The sequence below is a fragment of the Corvus brachyrhynchos genome, unplaced genomic scaffold, assembly GCF_000691975.1.
Source record: "Corvus brachyrhynchos isolate BGI_N302 unplaced genomic scaffold, ASM69197v1 scaffold202, whole genome shotgun sequence".
NCBI classification, from domain to species: Eukaryota; Metazoa; Chordata; class Aves; order Passeriformes; family Corvidae; genus Corvus; species Corvus brachyrhynchos.
In genome coordinates this window covers 6707584-6728614 of record NW_008238132.1, presented here as the reverse complement: position 1 = coordinate 6728614, position 21031 = coordinate 6707584, and the positions used below count along the sequence as shown (strand labels likewise).

Below are 21031 nucleotides of genomic sequence, written 5' to 3'. Positions count from 1 at the left end.
TGTGTAAGCCCTGCTTAGAAATAACAAAACCATCCCTACATTATCAGCTCTGTTTTCAGCGCAAACCCAAAACACAGCCCTTCACATAGCCACTGTGAAGAAATTTACCCCAGCCACACCCCGCATATGTTGCACTCCTTGTTCCCTACCATTTACACTATGCCCAGGCCCCGCGTTATTCAATACAACTGCACTAACCACCACTCTTCTTCCCATAATTCGATGTAACACACAGATGTTATTCCATTAGTCAATGGATCACCCTTACAAAATGTCCATAAAATGTCCTTTGAGTTCATGTAGTCCATGACTTTGGGTTCCATCAGTTACGGTAGTCATTTGGGACAGAAGAGGTGTGTTGTGTGGAGATACTGGGCACCAAAGCCGCCTCACTGATGCATTTGCACTGCTTCTTGTAAGGCTTCTCCTCCACTGATGTAGTCCATGACTTTGGGTTCCATCAGTTACGGTAGTCACTTGGGACAGAAGAGGTGTGTTGTGTGGAGATACTGGGCACCAAAGCCGCCTCACTGATGCGTTTGTACTGCTTCTTGTAAGGCTTCTCCTCCACTCTTTTGGGTGGTTACTGCAGTAGTAATTCCTGTAACATGCAATTCAAATCAAATCAGCCTGCTTGCCCAGACTGGGCTCTTGCTGGGTAGAGTGACGGGTAGGAAGGGCTGCCTCTTTCCTATACAGCCATTACCACAGTGAAAGTCAAAGGACTGAGGCTGAGCAGAACAGGACTGTGGGCACTGCCTGCTGCTGAAGTACGTAGTGTCCAACATCTGAGAGGAAAGGGGAGAAACGTGCTTTTCTAGGAACTTATGCAGGGAGAAACTATCTTCCCTCAGCACCTGCAATGTTCAGCTGGTGTTCTGAATGCTAATTTGTGATTATCCTTTGCTTAATGTTTGTCCTTTCAGCCATTATGGATCAAAATTATTTTACCACAGTGTTTGGCTTCATGACCTTCTGCAGCGGTGGACCAAACATAATGAGATGTTTTATAAAGTGGTTTTGTTAATTTGCCTTAAAGCTCTCTGTTAGTTACTTACTAAGTTCCTATTTCTCTTACATTTCAGCAGTGTTCATATAGCTTTTACAGCTTCACAGTGGGCAGAAGGTATCTCCTATCAACCAAGGATGCACCAACCCATGTTTGGTCATCTCCTGGTTTCTCACTCTAGGCCCCCTTTCCCAAATGCAGAATTTTACTGGTGAATAGCATGATAGACTATGGTATCTCAGATCTCAAAAACTAGAGAGACTTGGGACTGATCAATATTTGGATGAGCTACCTCGTTAGATACTGCGGAAAATGCTGCTGGTGATTCATTCAGTGGCATTCTTCTGTCTATGAGTCAGGGCTGAACAAATGCCACTGCACAACATTACTGGGTCGTACCATTCAGGGGCATAAACTGGAGATTTTTGCCAGTTGCAGCTGTTGGGAGATCAGTGATTTTCCTACCTCATTTCAGTTTCAGTATGGCTTTCCGGAACTGGCCAGCAGTTGCGGTGGAATACAGCAAAGTGTTTCCACAGTTCCTTTTGTCAGGCACCATTCACTGGTGGCAGTGGGGCCAAGAACAGCAGTGGCAGCAGTGGCCATGGGCACCACTGTAAGCAGCCACAGATCCTGGCTTTGTGTCAGACTGTAGGGTTTTGAACTGATGATGCAGTGCTGATTGTACATGCCCCACTCCTGAGAGTCCTGGGAGAGATTTTCCTTCATTCCTCCTCCTGGCTTCCCAGGCGTGCTTCCCCTGCACTTCCCTTGCTGGTGAAATCAAGAAATCTGTGCAGTGTTTTGGGTGCATGGGTGCAGATATAGAGCTGGGACAGAGGATAGATGAGAGTGTTTAGGGCTCTTCTCCCCATCCAAACGCTGGTCCTTGTGTGTGTAAGTTTTCACTGCATGACACAGTCCTTCACCTGCTTCCTTCCTTTTTAGCTCATAAGTGTATAAATAAGTGTATATGAAATTCCATTTTCTGCTGGAAACCCAGTTAAAGTCACCTAGAAATCATTATGAATAATATTAAAAGTGGGCAGAAGGCTTTGGGGACCTCTGTGTCTCTCTTTAGGGGCTTGTGAGTAAACGGATTTTTCTAAACCAAAACTAAACTAGATTGGAATTATTTACAAATCTAAGTTGCCTATATGATTCTCAGGTACTTCTAGATGATTGACCAAATGCTCTTGCTTTCATCCACTGCAGAACTTCTCAGAAGGACTCATTCAAGACAGAATTTCTTTACAGTAATATACCAGATACACATCCAAGTGCTAATGATGAACATTAATGAAATTGATATTGTAGCTAAATCCCACCGAGGAGAGGTGAGGAGACAAATACAAAAATGTATTGCAGAGTACCCCCTTAAGATACAGTCATGACTGTATAGCAGTACCCCCCTTCTTTGGCTCTCATTTTTTCAGTCAAACCAAGTTACTGTCTCCAGACAACTGTGAAGAATTGGTGTTACAACAGTCATTATTTCAGGTTTGCATTGAGTTGTATTTATCCAGCAAAACATGTAGCAATCTGGTGCTGGGACCAGAAGTGAGCAACTCATGCTAGTTTTAAAACCTACATCACTTGATCCAATCCTCCAATTCTCTCCATCCTTGCAAGATGCCCCATCCCTGGAAACATTTAAGGCTAGGTTGGATGCAGCTCTAATAGGCCTGATATAGTTGAAGATGTCCTGATATAGATGAAGATTGCAGGAGAGTGGACTAGAACTTTAAAGATCCTTCAAAACCAAACTATTCTGTGAAGCATTCAATAGTTAAATGGGGAAAACCTCAAGTTCTAAAGTTAAAATAATGTGGCTTAAGTTGGAGAGTTCAGCAAGTTTCTCAGACACAACATGCTCCTCCATAGTGAATGTCCCATTTTCACACTTCAGCTGATTTTGTAATCACCTGTAACACCTCTGCCAGGAGGGAGAATGGTGACCTCTCTCAGTAGTGGCAGCTCCGTTGCTGTCACAGCTTCCTCAGCCTGTAAGAGCAGTGGTTGCCAAATGTAGATCAGCAGACCCGCAGTTAAACTTTACAGTTTCTTTACAAAAAGGTTTGTCATCTAAACTTCACTTGAAAACACTAGTGGTGTTTTCCATAGTCTCACAAGCCACAAGGACAGCAGTTTGGATGGACTGTGGACTACAAAAGCCATGAGTTCAGTAGCATGGCTGCCTTCTACCAGACAAGCAGCATCAGTGTAATACACAACAAGTAAAGAAATACAGCCGGTGCTTATTTTCTAAAACAAATAACTAATGTATGAATATAACTCCCTTAAAGTAAACTTGCTATAGATGATAGCAAGGTGAATGAGGTTTAATTTTGATATGTTGGCAAAAAAATTGCAGAAAATTTTATTATCACAAAATTGAGTTAGTGATTCCTCTGCGTCATCAGGCATACTGTGTCTTCACCTGAGCTGCATAACAGTCTTTTATTTGTCCAGATTGTTTTCAAAGAGGCTGCCAATCAATATAAACCTTTTCCTGGTTTCTGATTTGTGTGAAAGGTTTTGAACTGTAAAAATCCAACTTTATTATCAGAATGTTTTATCAAAATAATGGTTTGCTGACAGCAGTTTAATGCTAGGCATGATTAACTTCAATGGTAAAATATGTGTTTGTGGGGAAAAGGGAATCTGAGATGTAATTGATATGATCAGCTGTGGTTTTACACAATTTGGTGAATTAGTAGAACTCAAAACACATTCAGCAATGGCATATAATAAAATGTTTATCATGTCTAGAATTGTTTTTTGACACTTGTTATAGAATAAGTATAGTATGATATATTTTACCATGCTTTTCTCAAAATGCTGATGGACACAAATCCACAGCTCACTGTCTTCTTTACCTGCTTTTCAGGACATGGATGATGAAGTAAATATTTTTATGATAGGATTGAACCAACTGAAACTTCAGAATGATGGTACCAAAAAGAAAGGGAGGATTAAACGGATAAAAATACTAATTCCATCAGAGGCAACAAAATTCAACCATTCAACTCTGCATTACAGAAGTGACTCCAACACAGAATCAGGAATTTGAGGAAAATTGCAGTTTCTTAAATTCAGAGGTTAGTTGGAATCTGCCATTTCCCTCCTACTGATTAATTTCATTTCTGGAAGAAATTCCCTTGATTTCAATGGGATTACTTTTAGAACTGGTGTTGAATAACAAGAACAGGTATGGAAATGTGCACTTAAGATGTTCAAGTACTAAACCAAACCAAACTCTTTAAGAAAAATTAATGGGTCAAAAATTTTTAATTTTAGTGCCATGATTTAGACTTCAAAAACATTCACTGGAGCATATATGACAGAGCAACCTAATTGTATGGCATTTGTTTGTCTGATATGTTCATTTGCCAGCAAGAAAAGCAAAATACATACACACAAAGATGGAATACAGGGTTTAGAACTCAAATTAATTTATTTTACTTTATTAAAATGGAAAAAAATATAAGGTACAAACTTGTTAAAATATTACTTGTCAAGCTCAAATCAAAAAACTAAAATGCAAGCAGTGAAAAATGCCTTACAGTTACATTTACCTTAGTATTCTTGCAACTGATCATTTTATACGTTGCAAATCTTTATTTGTTGAAATCAGCCACTTAGTTGAACTGTGATTTTCCCATCATGAATTAAAGCTATGTTTTCATATTATTTTTTGTCTTGAAGTGACATTTATAACAGTGGTTGTAGACACCAACAAAGCAATATTTATTGTCCTCATCACTTTTAGAAAACACTGATGTTTGTTTTGGCTTTGTGAACAGAGGTATTTCTGAACTGTCTTTAGTGGTCTCCTAGCTAACAGTTGGCTTGTGATAGATAAAGCTGAATAATCAGCCAGCCCTGGTTGTAATCAAATTGTTTACCAGAAGCATACTTTGAGTTTGTGCTTCTGCTTGCTGATGGTTGGAAATAACTTTGTAGCCTTCCTTTTCAAACTATGGTGAAAAGTTAGACATTAAAAGCTCCATTGTATGGAAACAGAAAGACTTAGAAAATTCAGGTGCAGAATTTAAGTGGGTAGGTTACTGAACCACATTTATTTAGGACCTTTTTCCTTCTTGAATATTCAGGAATTTCTTACCCAGGTTTAGATTTTTCCAGGAGATTTGCTCTTGGGATAAATGCTAGCTCTCATCTGATGGACTACTGAGAGTCAAATGTGGATTTCTTTCTTTTGGTGAAGAGCTGTATCCGGCAGAGTATAGGAGGGAGTGATTGTGCTTAGGACTTTTTGACCTAGTTGAGTAGAGAGGAAGTTACCTGTCCTATTTGAGCAGCTATGCCCCTCTGTTGAGGAGTTCTAAGAAGCACAAGATTTCCATTATCTCATCCTGAAATGCTGGATTTGGGGGTTGTGCTGTGACTCTTTTTTTTCCAGCTCTTTGAAATACCAGACTCATGTTGTGCTTGAAAACAAAGAAGTTGAAGAAAGTTTTCATCAGCCTCTTCACGTAAGGGTGTATTTCAAGCTTGTTCAATAAAAGACCTTGCAGTGCAAGTCCTTGTCTGGCAAGATAACAGCCTGAGTTCAATGTGCTCAGGGAATACTAATTACTCTCTTCATTCAGATTTTCCTGGTTTGGTTTTTTTGTTTGGTTGGTTTTTCACCAAGAAGTCTGAATATTTAGCATGTTGCCAACATTCTTCATGATTTTCCAGAAGAATTTAACTGCTTCATGGTGGCTTGGAGGTTCCTCTCATATTTATTTCAAGTATTTTTCTTCCAAATGAAGGATCCAGATGATGTGAAAGCATAACCCGTGTGTTTAGACAAATGCTGTTCTTACCCAAAAACTCCATGACAGTGGAAATCAAGTATACTTCACTAGCTTCAGAATAATGAAGCCATTGAAAAATCTTCAAACCAGGATGGGCACAAAGAACAGTCTTGTCTTCTGAAGTTCTGTGCAGTAAAAAGCTCAAGTCATGGTTGATAAGCTGTCTCAGAGATGTTAGCAGTGTCAAGCAACTGGCAGTTGGTTCCTGTGACAGGAAATAACTAAGGCACCTCAGTGCCACAAGCAGTAGAAACTGTCCATATTGTTGTTGGAATTGTAGTTTCCTCCTTTCTAATCATCATGTGTTGTAAGTGAATTTGTTTTAGCCCCCAGAAAAAAACCCATGTCTTGCTTTTATGTGGTCTCTGTTCCTTGGGTAAGAATGGTACTGGCTAATGTACACACAGCTTCTCAGCAAACTGAAATATTTAGCTGGTCACTTGTGTAATGCAACTGCATTGGCTGCAGAAAAGTTTGCAACATGGCAGGATGAAAAAGGGGAATAACCTTGCCATGAAGGGCTATTAAAAAGAGACACCACCGCTGGCTTATAAGTCTTCGAGATACAAATTTCTATAGGATGGGAAAATATTGGTAAGTATTTCTGTGCACCTGCCTATTGCATTGCTGTTGGCGATTGCTGGAGACAGGGCTGCAGCTGGGCTTTTACACAGAACTGCTCTTTGGTCTGACATAGTATGCCTTTTCACTACATCTGCTTTTATCTTTTTTATGTGTAAAATGATTGTAGCAAAAAAATAGGCTAGCAATAAATTAAATTACGTTGTGTTCGTCTGTAAGGAAAAACTACCCCTTGAACTAAAAATCCCCACCCAAGGTTTTGTCCATCTCTGTACATTGCTGTAGTTGGTGATGAACATTAGTGTATGTGAGGCATGAGCAGAAAATATAAGTACCTGCTATGGTCTTAGATTCTTGCCAGGAAAAATTGCTTAATGAAGTGAAATCCTTCTGTTTACCTTGAAGCATCTCTTTGGTTCTAGCTGATTTTATTTTAAATCTGTAAACTATTTTATTCTGCTTTAATTTTCTCCCAAGTAGCCTGTAATCCTTACATGCATGTCAAGAAGAGACAGTAGGTAGTTAAACCTTGTCTGTGTCTGATTTGGAAGACTACTGCAGACACTTCTGTGCAAACTAAAAGACTCCACTGAGTCTCCACTGTAGAAGTGAGCAGCTTCTGTTTATTTTTGCGTGTTCTTACAAATAGACAACTGACAAGTGGTTCCTAATAAAGTATTAAGAACAATAAACAAAAAGGAATATAAACAAACAGTCTGAGCTTCTGTTTGATACTTTTTCACTTCAGTGTTCTTTGAATCCAAGCAATGGTAATATGTTCGGTGATGGTAACTGAAGCAGATTTCTTGTATGCTAACTTTCCAAATGATAGCAGGCCTAGAATTCTTGGACCTATTTTTGGAAACAAGGGTCACTCAGCTTGAAATTTTGCTGGTGGTGTAAAAAAGAGCAAACTATATTTCTTCTTCATTGTGTTTGATCTTGTAGGAATCACTCCTCATCTGTTCCAGGGTAGATGAGCACCACTCCAAAGGCCCCGGCAAGTGAGAAAAGTCCAGGGATACAATCTACATAGCATGACCCTCTTGCCTCAGTAAACGACCCTTAAGTTCTGTGTTATGCTGGGAAGTTCCACCATTGTCTCACCCTGTATAGTGCAAAAAATGCCTGTCCGTGTTTGCAGATCAGATTCTCCCTTGGAAACATGAAACTCAGGATGTAGTGGAGCTCTCTGTGGGGAAAGCTGTGATTTGAAACTTCTGTCTGAGAAAGAAGCATCAAGTCTGCAAGAAGCAGCAGCCATCTTGTACATATTTTCTTTGTATTTTCTTTCTATGGTAAGTACTTCAGTATTCTCACCATTTATTAAAATATACACAAAGGAATTTCAAAAATATAGGAGCTTCATCGTTATTATAATGTCTTAATGAGTTCTCCCCCTCTCCTTCATCTTCCATCAACTTTTAAGTTTAGATGTAAGTCTGTTCTTCATACTAGTAAGTGAAGTGAAAGAAGCATGAATGTCGCACTTCAGAAGAAAAAAGTTTGCTTCACACTTTTTTTCATGTAGTGTTTTGGGGTTTCATGTTGCTGAGGATATTCAAGCATGGTCCTTACACAGTAACATTTATTCTGGAATGAGCAATTTGTTTCATGCAAAATTTGAGATGTGTGGGGAAATGTTAATTTTGGGTTTCCTGGTAAAAGGCATGACAATTATGTGATTTTTCCCCATTTTAGATGCTAGTCACAGTATGGCCTGTCATCAAAGTCTTGGTTAACTCTTTGTCCTCTTTTCATCTAGGGTACTGGGTCTTCACTCTTAGATCAGCCACAGACCCTTTCAATTTGGTCTAATTTTTCAGACCTTTGATTTAGACACTAGTCACCTATTTTATTTTCAGTGTGGTGCAGCCCACCTATTTTTTTTTCTTTTCCATTTTTTTTGACTTCCCTCTGACTTTAGGTGAAAATGAGTAGAGAACAAGTCTGCCCAAATTGTCTGGTGTCAGACATAAAAGTCTCTTACAATCTTCCTTTCCACTGGCACTTACTGATGGAATATACAGAGTGATGCAATGCACAGATCTTTTTTTCTTGCCTTCTGTGTATATCTGTAGGGATTCAGCTCCTCTGGCACTTTCACTAGTTCAACTCTTCAACTTAGTATTATTGACTTTAATTTATTTCTGCTGCTGGCACAATGGCATGTTCATTAACCAGTACAACCCAAGGTGCTTCAAAAAGAATCCTCTTTATCCGGTGACACAGTTCCAACAGTTTTTGCCCAACAGAACACGCACTTTTCCGGAGGTCCTCCTCTGGATATTTTTGTGTGTCTGGACAGAGAGTCCACTGAAAGGTATGACTGACTGCTGCAGGGAGAACAGTTTGGCTGCAAGATGAGGAAATCAGTCTAGACAGATGTGTCTCGGCACACAGGATAAGATTATTTTGCCTATCTAAAGTTCTGTTCCAATCGTTTAGGGCATATTTGTATTTTCAGTGATGGCATCTTATTTCTTCAAGGATTTTTATGAGAAGCAGTAAGACTCCTCTAGCCTCACAACCTCCTACAATTTGTAGGATGTTTGAGATTTCAGGTTCTGTGCTCAGGGCTGTGAGCCTCACTAAAGTAATTTTCTTTCAGTGGAGGAAGAATTTCCATATTCCCGATAAAGAATTTTGATGTGCAATAGCTGAAGAATTTATGTTTATTCTAGTATTAAGTGTTTTAACATTTCATACTGTGGGGGCATTTGATGCAAGGTATCTCAAAAAGATGTGGGGCTATTTGGGAAATGCTAAAGGCTAATGTGGACCATGTTAAGATACTATGTTTTTGCAGAATCTGTCAGTGCCTTTCTTGGAATAGATTTGTGCATACCATGAGAGTAACCCCCGAATATCTGCAAGACTAAACTTGTGGGCTGTTAGGCAGAGAACCTGTCATACTCTCTTGCACACATTTCTTGGACCACTTTTTCCCTTTTCCAGGAAATCTTTGCTGCCTGTAGACAGTTGCCAAGGAATCTCATTTTAGTGGAAAGCGAGACTATGTCCAGCAGCATTTTAGAAAACCTTGTTGTAAAGTGGTATAACTGGAATCACTGTGTTGAACTCAGATCCTCTCTGAAATAAGAATACAGCAGGAAAAGGTTTAGAGGAAGGAACAAAAATAGGCTGCTGTGTGAGGCAGAGACAGAAAGGTCAGGCTATTAGATGCTGTGAAGGAACAAACAAGGGATGATACAGTAGGTATAAGCAAAATTTTCCTTAGGTTCTGCAAAAGAATGAGCCCAAGGAAGTTTCTGGTGAGGTTAAAATGGCAATACCCCTCAAACTGATGAAACATATCTCTCCAAAAAGCACACAGACTTTCAGAACTCATTACTCAAGCATGTGTTTTAGCAGGAGTTGAATAAGAATTTCTGCTGCTGCCTTAAATAGAAAATAACATGCAAAAAGTTATAAAACTTCATGTTCCAGGATGAAAGTCAGACACTTCCTATTTAGGGTCAGGAAGACATTTCCTCTGGAGGTAGAATTATAAGACTTGTCCGTTACATGACTTTTTAGCTTTCTATCTCAATCCAAATATTGTCAGCGACAGTGTTTCTCTAGATGAACCACTGTTTGGTAACTGCTAATCTGCTCTCTTCTAAATTTAAATATCCTTCTCAAATGTCTCAAACCCTACTGCCCTAAAACTCATATTTTTATTTTGTCATACACAAGAATAAGAAATAACAGGAAATAGTTTCCCTGCTGGTCTGGACACATTCCTACTAACTTGTTTAATTAGAATTATTTGTGTAGAGACGGTTTTCTGATAGTTTGTATTCCCTAAAATACTGTAGGCTAAATTCCATCCACCCTGGGTAACAAAACTTAGATTGAAGCAGTGGTCCCTAGTTTAGTACCAGTGTACTTGTACATGTGAAAGCAATAAAACACTCCTACATTTTTTGCTCTGGTTCTTACCATAAGGGAGCAAAGTACTTGTTAACAGTGTTACTGACTCACCTTAGTGTTTGTCCTGACTTGAGGAGATAGAAAGTGGACAGGACACTGTCAGAATGGACAACAGCAAGGTAATGGGGCATCAAGCAGTCATCAGTACAGAAAGCAGAAAAATCCTTGAAGTATGAGAAAATCTGCTGTCATTTTCTGCAAAATAACCTCAATCAACTGCAAATTGTTTCAGCCAGTTTTTTAAGTGGTAAAATATTAAGTAAGCATGGTCTTCCAGAGACACTGATTTCTGATCTGCTTTAAAAGGTAAATATGAAAGCTATGTTTGGCATCTTCCCTGAAATGCTTGTAAAGAAGAATCTCATTCACAAGATAACCATCCTCTTTTCCTTGATCCTCTACACAAGATGATCTTTATGATCTCTCTGTGGTCTCTCCATCGGTATATTGGCAACAGCACACATATTTTAGGCTGTATGGCAAAGCTTGAGTCATGAAAGTTGAGGTGTGTGGAAAAAAGCTTTGGTACCCCAATAAAGCTGTATTTCTGAGTGGTAAAACTGTATATCTTTTATTTTATTAGGTAGATTGATTACAGGGTTGTAGCTATCACCCAGCAGTTAAATCACAGGAGTACTTATTATTTTTCACTCTTTTACTTAGTCTTCTCCATACTTAAATTGCTCTCTCAAAAGAGAACTTATTTTGCACGTGGAACACTAAAATGAACTTTGCCAAACCATTATGTTACTCGAAGAAGTAGCATTTCTTTAAAAATACAGATATATTCCTATAGGTTTATGCAGTCAATAACTCAAAATGTGTTTACTACAGCACAGCAATCATAGACGTAGTCCTTCCCACAGAGGATCTTTCTTATGTTTGAAAAACACCAACTTTGAAATCAAAGGATCTGGTTCTTGTTTACATGGCTGTGCCAAGAAGCCTCATAGTGGTTGCACAGGACATGGCACAAACTTCCTGGTCTTGAGTGCTGAAGCATGAGATCTTCAGAGTATATGACCTGTCTTCTGGCCTGGGTGCAGCAGAGCACCTTTCCTGGGAGTGTGCTGTGGAGCCTACCCCTGGTCTTTGGACCTTTTGATGGAACGTTTCAGCTAGTTTCTCCTAGCAGTACCATGTGGATTTCTTTGCATTCTCAATATTTTCTCACCTCCATGTTACTATCTGATTGAATTTTTTTTTTCAGGATCTGGCTATGTCATGATTTCATATGTGTAGGTGCATTTGTATTACTTCATCACTCAAAATGCTGAATAAAGTTACCTTTTATCACACTCGGAGAAGTGTGCTTACCTGGTTTGTGCGCACTGGGATTGCACACATTTTGAAGCAATGTCTCTTCAGTGAGTAGAACTTCTCCAAAAAGTTTTGAGCAAGCTCATTTACTGTAACAACAATTTTCATTCCCTGCTGCCAGTGTTCAATGCTCCAGCAATAGCTTATGAGTAGAGATGCTTCTAATTTGCAGCCCCCTGGAGTAGAAGTTTTCATCCTTTGCCTCTGATACCTACTTAGGATTTACTAATCTGACTTAGTTCAGATTAGTAAATTTCATTTATTAGGTATCCTTATATATGTGTGTATATATATATAATAAATTAATGGGCTAAATTATTTAATCTGGGTTGTAGCTTAATTTCTGTTTGTATGGTGACGATTTCCATCTCCACTCTATAGTTGCTCAGCTGTAAAATTTTCTTCACTTTGCAACCAACTTATTGAAGTAATTTTCCATGGAAGGTTTTGAAACATATTATTTATGAGTTCATTCTGTCACCCTCAGACAATATTCTGAGATGATGTAATACATCTGCAAATAGCATTTCTATATTTTCCTATGCTTTGTTATTTTTTCTATACTTTTCCCTTTAAAAATTATAAAGTACAATAATTATTTTATTTTGTGCTAGAATTCTGTAAGAAGACACATAAAATCTCTGCTCCATTTTTGAAGTTTTTTGATTAATTCCTATAGTGCAAAAGGCCTAGGTAATTTCTGATCAATTCAATTGAGTGTATAAGGCAACTCCATACTTCTTATGTTTGTTGTATCTGGATTTGTCATTTCAAAGTGTTTTTGAGACTGTTTTCATTGTTAGGAAGAGAAGTGACTTTTTTTAGAATTCTTCAATGGCTGAGTTCACAGTTAACATGACATATGAGATGCATTTCCTCATTTGTTACTATTTAAAATGTATACTTATCCTCCCACTCTTCCTGAAAAAGTTCTGTTTCTTGTAGATTCTCTGCCCCCAAACTCTATAAAAGCTAACATAGCTCCTTAATCTGACAGACAGTGTGCAGTCCCTTTGAATAATGAATAGGAACAGTTGGTGCCTGTGAAGGTCATATCTCCATGGACATTTGATAGAGGTTCCTGTGGCAATGCTGTGCATGTTCTGTGCATCAGCCAGGCACTCTTGAGTTTCCTTACAGTTATGGAGAGGAATGGGCACTTCTTGGGTGCATTTCATCTGCACTGAAAGCAGAAATGTTAAAGATGTGGATGGGTTGCTCTCTCTGCCTGTGAGTTTCCCTTTTCCCTGGTCCTGGAGTCAATTCCTGAGGCTTAGCTCAAAGCTTCTCAGAGATGCAGTACCTACCTACAACTTTGATACAGCTTGCAAAAGTGACTGGGGTGCAATGCCCAGACACCCTTCTTGGTAGAAATAAGTATTATTCACTTTATGGGGCTGCATTTCCCGGGTTCATGGATTCTTCCAAGCTTTGCACCATGGGTGTTCTCAATTGTAGAGCTCATTCTGCACTTAGAATATTTGTAAATTACACTGCAACACCGGTTGGAAGTCCAGTGTTTTTCATCCCAGCTGCCTCTTCTTTTTTTATATCAGTGCTATTGTGCGATCTGAACTTTTGAGATTTGCATGTGTAAAAACTCTTACCCTGGGTTTAGTCATTCTTGCAAAACTGCAAGCAGATGCAGTGTATGAAGAATAAGAATACTGATTTGCAGAGTGCCATTTAATGAAAACTTGCCAAGGGTATCTTCGTCTAGAGATTTAATGAAATCCAAAGCTGCTTGTGATGACCCTATAATTAAAAGGAAAATGTTCTCTTCTCTTGTGGTCACTGATGTACTGATATGTTTAGTTGTGGCAAATTAAGGTGCATCTGAAATTTTGTTTCCTTCATCATGTTTGCTGGAAGATCCACACAGAGTGTTTTAATGTGTTTCCTCGTCTTAGCTTTCATTGAGTTCCTTTGATTTCTATTACCTGCGGTTTGTAAAATCATTCTGATTTTTTTGCTTGTTTTACTTTGAATTCCAACCTGAATTCCACAACATTTTATTATTCTTAATTCACACGTAAATCATTGTTTTCTCCAATAGTCCTTTAAAGAAAGCATCAGGAAAATAATACTCAACCTTTGTAGAAAACTGTCTCCCAAATGGAGAACTATTTTCAGTCTTGCAGACAAAATAGCTACTCTCCAGCTGCTTTAGAGTGCACATAGTTACACTTTTTTTCTAGTTTGTTTCTTTGTTTGTTTGCTTTTCTGTTTTTTTGGTTTTGGTTTGGTTTTCTTTTCTGACAGAATCACAGGTAAAATAGTGGATTTGGTTCCCAGGAATTTTTAAATGTGTCAGTGATTTTTTTTCTCCTTCAGAGCTTTTATGAAGGAAAAATTCTCCCAACAGAGGAGGAAAAAAAAGCCAAAATTTTGATGCTACTTCTATACTTCTGCAAACAATGTTCCTGCTCATAGTCTCCCATATTGATTTTATAGTCCAGACTCTGTGATAAATCTACTTGGTAGAGTTATTTGGCTAAAATATAGCAATTAACAGGCAAATGGTGTTCTTAAGATTTAGCAATTGGTTAATTAAATACAGTTGTCCACTAGCTAAGTCATACATGATTTTAATATAACCTCCATTTTTTCTAATTTGTCTTTTCCTTGTTCTATTCGAGTGCTTAATTAATGCAATCAGTTTTGGGTATAAATTGACGTAAGTTACAAGGAATGCAGGAGCCCAAGCTGAGCTTGCTGCGCCATGATGAGAGCATAGAACATGGTCAAGGCTCTCCAGTGACTCTCTTACTGCACAGAGAAAGGTTTGGGGATTTTTCAGAACATGTGCTTTGCTTATCTGCAAGAGAGATATGAATGGAAGCATCAGTACTGAAAATAGTTTTGATCTGAACTGTAAAATAGTATTTCCTCTTTAAAATAATATTTCAGTGCTGGTGATTTAGAGCAGACAGGTTGTCAGGTTACTGATGTTGCAGTGACTTCTTCAGAAAACAGACTAGGAGCAGGGGGAAGAAAGGTACAAAACCTGAGTGGGGACATCTGAAAAAGATCTTCATCTTCCTACACAAGTAATGGACGAGAACACACCTGAGTGTTAGTGCCTACTCTGAGTTGTCCTTAGGAGTGACTTTCCCCTTTCTACTGACTGCCAAGGGAGGTAGGAAGGGTGGTTTTCTAATTTAGGCGCCTAAGTCAGGTACTGACAATTGGTAAGACAGGAATGGTGACATAGTAATGGATTTGTCCTTATGAATTTGCCTGTGAGATGTGCTGGCCAGTAAATACTTGCTGACGGCCGTGTTGATGAGGACTCAAGTTTAGAGCAGGAAATTGGAGCTGACACCTTGGTGCCACCAAACTGCAATACTGAGTCCGTTGGATTTGGTGTTTCACCCATTGCTATGCAATGCAGCAAGATATACATTCATCCTGTCCTAGCCTTCCTGATTGGTGCTCTCTGTGAGCACTTTGGGATGTGTAAATCCACAATTTCAGTTTACCCCACTTGTACAGGAAGAATTCAATTATCTCTGTTATTGCAGGGAAACACAGAGGTGAATGGAAGATGTTACTAAGAAATGAATGCGGAAAGCAATTTGTCGTTTCCATGTCCAAATCTGTATGACAGTGATACTCTCTTAATTGAAAACTGTGTTTTTCTTCAAAAGAAAAAGAAAGCCTGTCTTTTCTACCTCACAAAGTTCATTTTGGTTGCTAAAGAAAAAAGTTTTTGAAGAGACTTTAATGATTATTGAAGTCTGCTTTTACTCAGAGTTTCCCCTGGATCTCTCACAACAGAATTAAATGGTGGTCTGAGCAACTTACTTGGGCATATCCTTATATTTTCCTTGCGATCAGAGATCACACAAATGGATTGACCAGAATTCTCCACTCAGAGGGCAAGAGCTTGCCAAGGGGTACATCTGAGGGCATGTCTGGGCTGTGCTTGGTGTTAAAAATCCTTGCCTTAGGTCCGGATATGTGCCTGTTCCTGGCTCTAGATCTGGTGCGTTCAGGGTTGGTCTGGTGATCCACCAGAATCCTTTGTGCCTATGCCCCCATTGTGCTGATATAATACTTCCAGATTTTTATGTAAAACTGTTGGGTAGGAGCTAATAGAAAGTGGCTCATCAGGTTCAAAGTGATGTCTTATTCCTGAAGAGAGCAAAAGAAATTTTAATGGAGTTATTCAGCAGCTTAAATATTAACACTTCTCACAGATCTTGTCAGAAAGAATAAGACAGCTGTCATGAAACAGCACACAGCAGATGGTCTACAAACTCCCCATAACTTTTACTTGAGTCACCTTCTAATCCTACTGCCACCACTGAACCCTGACTTCCATCAAAACAAATACAATTGTGGAAGATGGATCAGCTACTGACCAAGGCTTTCTTTCCTGAATTTTGCATTTGTACTTGCAAGTGCTCTTCTGGCTATCCTAGCAAGGTGAGATCAAAGAAGCACCTTCCCTATATCCAGGGAAGATTAGTTGCTGAGGGGGCATGCTTTTAAAAGTAATTCTTTTCCCTGAAGTTGACTTGTATGACTCAGCCAGAAACAGAAAAGGGAGAGTATGTGGGTGAGCGGTTTGCGCAGAACTATTGCACTCTTTCAATATTCTGTGTTTCTTGTCATCTGTCTATATTTTCAGAGAATCCAAAAATTAACCTTGGATGGGAAGCAAAGCATAGCTCTTAAATGCTTATTTTTCTTGTGTACTTTCATTTTCTGGGATGCATTTCTGGAAGTATACTTAACTGACTTCAAAAAACATTTGAGATGTGATTTACACAGAGAGGATGACATGACTCCCTCCCTCAAAGCACTGTGTGCAGAAGTGCCATGTCTGGCTTGTCTTGCAGGAAAACAGAGAGATGGATGTTTGTGTCCTCTCTGGGCACAATGCTCCTGAAGATATTGGTACTGTATTTTTGGGAGGGGTTGCTGTGTGGTTTCCTCAGGAGTCTTTGGGAAGGCTTTATATAATATTAATCATTTTTCATAGGTGGCCCCTCAGAACATGGGAGAGCAGCTTCTTAATGAAGGATACAAATGCAGATACCATTTGGTTATCTGACAAGATCAGCGTAGGTAGAAGAGGAAAATTAAACTTGGAGTGGAGACACAGGGGAGTTCCCTGCAGGAAAATACCTTCTGGAGTGTTTTAGCAACTTCACTCATAATCTAGGAGTATTTTGGTGGCAAAAGAATAACATCATATGTCCAACACCAACAGCAGGGAAAAAGGCCATTTACTTAGGAACAGAGTGAGTGCCATGGAAAAAGAATTGGGAAAAAATAGCGGAAAAACAACCTGGAGTATAGAGTGGTGAGAAGCCAGGTGAAATAAAAAAAAGGTTTACAGCACAAAAGAAGACAGAAGACAGAGGTGAGAAAATATGAGAGGATGGAGAAGGTAGGAAAAAGGACTTAAGAGTTGGTTATTTATTTTCAGAAAGGACAAAAACAAGAAAGAATAAGAGAGGTAATTGTAACCAGAAAGAGGTCAAGCCAGAAATAGAAGAAAAAGAATTTTGTAAGAACAGTAGGGTTAAAGAAATGTTCTCAGAGATCAAACAGTAAGTAAGTTTAGTAAAGTGTTAGAAAGAAAAATGGAAGAGTGAAGGGGAAAGTTGCATGAGGCAGAATTAATAAGGAGAGTGAACGAGTAAAGGAGAGCAAAGTCAAGGGAGAGAATTTCTGTGTTCTAGGAAGCTTGATTCTGACCTATTTTGATATAAAGTGTCTTTAATGTATTGAACAGACAACACCAAGGAAACCAAATTGGGGAAGCCAATCTGGCTGAATCTAAAAGACAGTGATGCTACCTGAAGCTCTGCAATGAGGAGAGCAAAGGGTGGCTCAGAACTGTCAAACCCAGCAAGTAAGCCCCACTGACCTTTGCAAACCTCCATAGGGACTTTTACCAGGCCTCTCTACCTGGTAACAGGGAGACAGGGTGTCAGGTTTCAGTTTTTAAGGTACAAAACCAGTGTCTCAGAGCACAGCTAGAAACTGGTGAAGTCAAATCACATCCTTATTTTCCAAAATGGGATGAAGTGAATTAAGCTTACCAGAATGGTACTGAACACAGAGAAGGAATAAGAAGGGAAAAGAATAGAACAATAAAATAATTTAAATGAAAAGGGGTCTCTGCACACCGCCAAAATACAACTAGTACTGCAACCCCAGGCACCTTGGTGATGCCCTGCAGGACTCATTCCAGTATTCCGGAGTCTGTCTTGGACTGAGGAGCCTGAAATCACACACAGTATTCCACATGAGGTTTTGCATCAGAGGCAGAGGCTTTGGGGCTTATGTGCAAATAAGCCCCGAAGGTTATAAAGAGAGTGCAAATGTTGGAAAATATCTGTAGCTACTCTGTTATTAATTTTTCAAAATACAAGCATTTCCATTTTAGCATAACTGCATTCAGTGTTGTAACTCTGATCCAAGGAAAATAATCTTCTAATAGTCTAAAAGCATGCAGTTTAAAAATGATGCCCACTTAAGAAGTAATTTCTTTAATTTGGTATTTAACTTCTTCCTTCTCTCAGATTTCAGAGGGCTTTTTGTGGGGAAAGAAAGTTTTGCCGTATCACGTCTGTTATTACAGAGATTGAAAATAGCAAAAAGCACCAGCCAAATTTAGCATTGCCTTGTGCTCAGCCATGTTTCTGCTTATCTACTCTTTTACTATGAAACGATACAGTTTAGTGTCATATATTTATGGTTCACCCACTTTTGATCAAACAAACCCCTCTTACTTGCGGCAAAAGTCTATTAAACACAGACATAGACAAAAAATGACTTGGGATATTTGTCTTTTTCGGGGATAATGTTAGAGTGTGGAGCCAAAACTTCATTCAGAGGCTGCCCTGAGGCCCCTTGGGGTTACATTTTTTTAAAAAGCAGCCAATAACTCTCGCCTCCAGAACGGCAAAACTCATTTCACTGACTCATCTTTCCAATAACAGTCACATCATCCCTTTGAAAACAAGCAAACCCAAAGACCAAATCCAAACAATTTCCTTGAATGGAGTGTCAGTGAGAGACTGAGCTTTTATTTTACCTACTAGCTCTACAGTGACAGTCAGAGGTGCCTGGGGGACACTTCAGGGGGTGAGGGAATGGACATGAAATAAAATCGTGGTAGGTGCTACCTTATGGCATTAGAATCCCTATATCCTTAAGCAAACCCTGCTGTTATCACAGGGAACTTTTGCTCTGCATTACCCAATGCATGCCATTTGCATTCCAAATACCCATTACATAAATATTTGTCATCCTTGCTTGTTTTGCTGTGAGCTGTGTAAGCCCTTTAGGGCTGTGCCTCGTGATCTGGACACTGGGTTCATTTAGTCGTGTTTGGGTCCACTTCCCTATGATTTCTCCCGTGACTTTTGACTGTTAGCAAAGTTTCTCTGTTCTTCAGCTCACAACCTATAAGATAGGATCCAGGGCTCTTGCTGGCCAAAGAAAAAGCCATTAACCCTTATGAGGATCTTGCATACCCAGGTAAGAGGCTGTATCCATAGGATTTAGGAAGACCAGTAGATCTGTTAGAATAAAGGGCTGATATATTGCATAGCCCTCTCTGACCGGGGGTGTCCCTTTCACCAGGCACATACCCCTACAAACTTATGTACATGCATTAAAACTTACATACCTGCCTGATCTAGTGGAAGGTGTCCCTGCCCATGACAGGGGGTTTGGAACTAGGTGATCTTTAATGTCTCTTCCAACCCAGACCATGATTCTATGATTTATCAGCTGTCTTTCAAAAAATTGTATGTATAGCCACTGTCTATGTCTCCAGTGGTCCAGTTAATAAATTTCTGAACACTATAAAATGCCCATGACTATAAAATGCTCCTGATAGAGATGTTACAAGCTATACAGGGTATGATAGGTATGAGATTGCATGAAATTTTTTTGCATAGTCCAGTGTACCTGAAAGAGCATCTTTAACCAAAGAAAAAGTTCACATTTACCACAGGCAGATCAGTAGATGTGTGGCTGGCATGTATACATAAAGACAAGTTGCTACATCACAGGAAAGATTTAAGATTCTTTGTAATCTGGTCATGTTAGTATAATTTTCTCTTGGCCTTGTGGAACTGAATAATAACCTGCCTTACAGAAGGGATGCTGTGAAGATACACTGTTTTTTAACCACCTTCACTAATGCATGTGAAAGATAAGATGGTATCTCACACTATCTGTGCAGCAGAAATCAATGAGCTTACATTTCTTCACTTTGGTATCTGCTAGCACCAAAACACAGGACACAATTGTTACCCTCTCCTGAGCTGACATCAGTGTGTCCATTTTCACAGTGATATTCTTTGAGAAGCAGAGAGATGATTTTCAGGTTATTGAGGTCTTTGTCATCATTCTTCTTTTCTTACAGATTTTTCTTTGAAGTTCACAAAGTGGGGGATGAGAAGCAGCACTGACACATGGAGAGAGCAAAGGCATTACTTTTTCAGTCTCAGGGTCTTTCTCAAGATATTTTAAGATCAAGATATTTTCAGTACATGGCAAAATAATTGGAGGTGACGTCTATCCTTTTTAGAAATTTTCAATGGGTCCTGGCTATTTCCATAATGCCTACTTTAGAACTGAGCCAGTTCCACTCAGAAGAAAAATTTAAAAGAAATGTTTGTCTCTTTTCTCAGTACCTATTCTTTTGTTAGACTTCAGGAGGGTTTGCTTGAAACATAACGATTTTGCAAATGGCATGAACATTCTGGCAGTGTTGGCAACAACGTATGATATCATTGCTCCTTGTAAGGTGGTTTTTTTTGGTTCTGTTTGTGTTGTCTTGTGGTTCCCCTTAGTCCCCACCCACATCTGCTGCTGTGTCTGCTCTGAGGGATGGAAAGATAGATTTTGTCTAATTTTGCCACCCACTCTGAAGTTGTTGGTTCGTAACCTTTGCTGAGACTCTCTACTTCATGCCAGATTTTGTGAATGGCAAAGAAGCCAAACAGCCAGCTTCTTATATGTTGAGTCCCTTCTCTATAGAAAATTCCTTACAGAAAATTAAACCAATCATCCTCTGAACTCACTATATGTATGGTGGTGGCCTATATGGTTTATTTAATTTTCCTTTTTTTTCCTATCCCTGCTCACACATTTGTATATATGCATATGCACATATACATACACACACTCACACATTTTGAGGACTAGCAGAGCAATTCAATGTTCTCATTTTTATCCCCTCTCTAAGCTGCGAAATTGTTAACAACGCTGACAATTAAATCAGTATCACCGGTGTCTGACTGGGAACCGCAGAAACTAGAGCTCAAAACCTGTAGTTTGGTGCTTTACAAGCTCCATTTCTGCATCAGGCATCCACATCTCATAC

At 39.2% G+C, this 21031-nt stretch overlaps 1 protein-coding gene across 6 annotated transcripts in view; it reads left to right on the top strand.

Annotated features, from left to right (window-relative positions):
• LOC103615159 (RCC1 and BTB domain-containing protein 2) overlaps positions 1-21031 on the top strand; it is a 468828-nt gene that overhangs the window by 289521 nt on the left and 158276 nt on the right. The gene's annotated exons all lie outside the window — the stretch shown is intronic.